The sequence below is a fragment of the Anopheles stephensi genome, unplaced genomic scaffold, assembly GCF_013141755.1.
Source record: "Anopheles stephensi strain Indian unplaced genomic scaffold, UCI_ANSTEP_V1.0 ucontig425, whole genome shotgun sequence".
Taxonomy (NCBI): domain Eukaryota; kingdom Metazoa; phylum Arthropoda; class Insecta; order Diptera; family Culicidae; genus Anopheles; species Anopheles stephensi.
In genome coordinates, this window is record NW_023405375.1 from 19,547 (window position 1) to 24,286 (window position 4,740).

The following is a 4,740-nucleotide window of genomic DNA, read 5'->3' on the forward strand; positions in this document are numbered from 1 at the left end:
CGCCTGGCGCACTACAACAAGCGCTCGACGATCACGTCCCGCGAAATCCAAACCGCCGTCCGCCTGCTGCTGCCCGGTGAGCTGGCCAAGCACGCCGTCTCCGAAGGAACCAAGGCAGTCACCAAGTACACCAGCTCGAAGTAATTCTCGACGGACGGGGGAAGCTCATCCATCTATCCATCCAACCAACCGGTCCTTTTCAGGACCACAATACGCATCTGTCGAAAAGAATTTGTCCCAACCCAACCCTCCATCATCAAATGTAACCAACTAATTCCAGTCGCGCAATATTCAAGTTGCGCAATAGAATCGCGGTAGACAGCCACTTTAGGGCATTTCCTAGCGTTCCCAGGTAACAAAATCGTCTATCTCGCTCTATCTAAGCAAAAAGTAAACCTACCAAAGCGAGAAAGGATGATGATTTTCTAACCTGGGTTTCTCCAACGGAGAGCAGCATTTTGTATCGTTCATTTACTCATCCTTTTGCTTGCCTGAGACATTACTTGTGTTTATGAATATTATTCATGTTTGTATGTACTTAATGCATATATGTTTGTGATGAATGCAGTGCAGAATTATGCTAAAACGTTTTCGTACAAACAATTATGAACTATCAGTTTTGAAACATTAGCGTACATCGGAGAATTGCTGCATTGTGGTAAACATTGATGACAATCATGACTTCCTGGCTTGACCTGAAAATAGAATTTCATATCCATGGCGATTGCTTCACACGGGTACCTTGTTGGTGTGGCGTCGCGTACCACTCAACCAAGCAAAGCTATTCTCTAGGCTCCCATGCCAACAACACGCGCGCATCGAGTACTCCATGCAACATTTTTCTAACCAACAAAATGAATCGACATGATTGGAAGGAGGATGATTTCAACATTACTCTTTTGCTCAACATTTCTGGTGGTCCTGAGAAGGACCGTTTTTGTTTGGGGCGAGACTGCCGCTCGAGGGACAGCGACGACTTAGGCACGCTCTCCACGGATGCGACGGGCCAGCTGGATGTCTTTCGGCATGATGGTGACGCGCTTCGCGTGGATGGCGCACAGGTTGGTGTCCTCGAACAGGCCGACAAGGTACGCCTCGCTGGCTTCCTGCAGGGCCATCACGGCCGAGCTCTGGAAACGCAGGTCGGTCTTGAAGTCTTGCGCAATTTCACGAACCAGACGCTGGAAGGGCAGCTTGCGGATGAGCAGCTCGGTCGACTTCTGGTAGCGACGGATTTCACGCAGGGCTACGGTTCCCGGACGGTAACGATGCGGCTTCTTCACTCCTCCGGTGGCCGGAGCACTCTTGCGAGCGGCCTTGGTGGCCAGCTGCTTGCGCGGGGCCTTGCCTCCGGTCGATTTACGGGCAGTTTGCTTCGTACGGGCCATTGTACACTGTTGGCTGAGGGTAGCGGAACGTGAGCGTGTCCTTCTCGATGCGAAGTGGCTTCTGAAATAGAGTTACACGACTTCCGACGCCCCTTTTATAAGATCGCTCGGCCTGCACACATGCACACTTCCTCGCAGCGAGCGTACGACAGAGGGTACGCATGTGTTGGTGTGGCCTAAAGTGTATATAATGGCGCGGTCTCGCGCCGAGAGCATTTATTGTGCATTGTGAACCTGAACCTTACGGATCAAAATGACTGGACGCGGAAAGGGAGGCAAAGGTCTGGGCAAAGGAGGAGCCAAGCGTCATCGCAAAGTGCTGCGCGATAACATCCAGGGAATCACCAAGCCAGCTATCCGTCGTCTGGCCCGCCGTGGAGGAGTGAAGCGTATCTCTGGCCTGATTTACGAGGAAACTCGTGGCGTGCTGAAGGTATTCCTGGAGAACGTGATCCGTGATGCGGTCACCTACACCGAACACGCCAAGCGCAAGACCGTCACAGCGATGGACGTCGTGTACGCGCTGAAGCGTCAAGGTCGCACTCTGTACGGTTTCGGAGGTTAAGCCCGACGACCCCGCCAGCCAGCGAACACAGCTGTTGCCAGCTCATCTCAACGGTCCTTTTCAGGACCACAATCCGTTAGCGTTGCCTAAAATGCCTACATTTTACAACTTTGATCGATGGTTGGTTTGAAAATATTGAGAATTATTCTAAGTGATCATTGGTGTTCGTTTGCGGTGATTCGAATATCGAACAGAACCAGTGTTCAGGCATGCTCAAAGAGAGACGCCATCTAGTGCAGACGCTGAGACACGGTACCACAGGGGTTTTTTTTTTAATTTCGTAGCAACGTACGGAACTGTCCATGAAGTGAGACGAGCAACACGCGCAGGTCCCTTCCCGATTGTGATCAGTGAAAATCAAACATATGTATAGTGTCACAAAAAAGCAGCATTGAAAAGCCTGCCGTCGCACACGCAAGGATCGAGAGAAACGTTACGAAGTGTTGGTAGAAACGCTCTCTTTTTGTGTGATTTCTCTGGCGAAGCTTTCGCTACGCTCATGCGTCTCGCGATATGCTATCTTATAAAATAGCTGATTCCTCTGTTGCCCGCACAAATGCAGTTCGTGACCAAGGCCTGCTTCGCACAGATTAAGTGCGAAATCTCAGTACTGTACAATTGTCCGGCCGATCCTAGAATTCGAAAGCCTCATGTGGACTCGTTCACAACAACATATTATTAACAGGATAGAATCATTTCAGTATAAGTGTTTGCGCGCATCGCGTATGCAATCTCCATCAGGATGCTCTACTGCTCCTTAGTTCGATCGGTGCTGCCCAAGCGCCACACATTGCTTAAACGACTGGAAAACAGAAACTCCACTTAAAAACAAAATGACGCGCCCGACCTTTTACCCGACGTTTAATGCGTGCGCGCCTTTTCGCCTCGAGGACGCGTTTATTTAGACCAACGACGACGGTTTCAGACGATAAGTGTCATCGTTTTTTTTTAAACTATGTCGTCGCCTATGAACATGCACATTGTAATATTATTGTACCGGCACCAGTGATGGCACCGACGTACGCGTTGTACAAACAACCAGATCACTCCCATTGCCACTCCTTTTGCCACCGCCGCCGTCGTTTTTAGTCCCCCGTGGGGGTAGTTGTGAAAAAATCACAACTCTTCTGGGTGGTGGCTGGTGAAGTTTGTGACGCAATTTTATTCGATCCTTCGACACAATCGCAAAACTGTGTACTTTTATCAGACCAAACCCTGTGTGTTGTGTTGTTCACGGGCAAGGCTGGTCCCTGGAATGCGGGATGGGAATGCGAATGGGAAGAAAACAAAACTAGCATAAGATAAAAATAAAACTACATTTCTACTGGGGCAAATTTGAAACATTTCAAGATACGATTTGGGCATCGAGTCGCTGAACCAGCGAAATTGGCTCCGGGTACACACAATAGGACCGGGGTTTAGATCCCATCCAGACCGCCTAGGGGCGTACAACGTTCTGACTACTTTGCTACGGGTACAATCAAGTCACAGAAAGCCAGAAATGGCAGGCCAAGACCGCTCGAGCTTGTAATGCCTGGGAAGAAGAAGAAATTATTTGTTGCGGGACTACCGAACTAAACTTGTATGTCCCAACCAGGCCGCTGCTTGACGTGTAGAGGATTGCCGAACCCGTTTTGGCGCCTATTCGCCGAGTCTTTTATCAAAAAGATTGTATGGAATGGAAATACATGTGCAGTCGGTCGGGTCGAGAAACAGCGTAGAATTTGTTTAATTAAGAAAGCCTCATATCCTCAGTCCTGTCCGTGTGGGAGGGTTAATTCCTACCTGTACAAGGTTTGTTATTTTAATTTTTATGGGATGTTTTGGCTACCCTGCACTGAAGGTCAGGCGGATGCGGATCAGGTTAATGAGGCTGTGTGTCAGCTTCTACTTCATCTCGCATGCGTTACCTGAGACAGGCTGGCAGGCTGGGTGGGATACTTGAGCGTTCTCCATGCAGATTTTCGAAGGTACGGTTAGGGAGGGAACAGCAATGGTTCAACATATTCTTTAGCAATACGATTTGTCGCCCTGAAAAGGACGGTTTTTGGTGGAGCAGCTGGTGGCTGGCTAGTGAGCTTAGGCCTTCTTTTCGGTCTTCTTCGGCAACAGCACGGCCTGAATGTTGGGCAGCACACCACCCTGGGCGATGGTCACACCGGACAGCAGCTTGTTCAATTCCTCGTCGTTGCGGATGGCCAGCTGCAGATGACGCGGGATGATGCGCGTCTTCTTGTTGTCTCGTGCAGCGTTTCCTGCCAATTCCAACACTTCAGCGGCCAGGTACTCCATCACGGCAGCCAGATACACTGGTGCGCCGGCACCGACACGCTCGGCATAGTTGCCTTTGCGCAGCAGACGATGGATACGGCCAACTGGGAACTGCAGACCAGCACGGTTCGAGCGGGACTTTGCCTTTCCCTTCACTTTTCCTCCCTTTCCACGGCCAGACATGATGAAGGCTTGGGTTTCAGTTGAGTTCGTTGAGAGCGCGACGCGGCGATGTGCGATGCTTCGTAGCTTGTTCGCTTGTGCCAGAAAACGCGCCCGTTTTTCGTTTATATACCGGGAGAGAAAACGTCGGCAATCTCCTCTCTGGTTGCGCGCCTGTCACCTCAGTTCCAAATAAAAGCCGAATGAAGCGATTGGATCGGTATCAAACGCGTTTCTACTCTCCGACAGTTGGCATCGTACCCGTCGTAAGCTAGCGAAATGGCACCGAAAACCAGTGGAAAGGCTGCGAAGAAGTCTGGCAAGGCCCAGAAAAACATCTCCAAGTCGGACAAG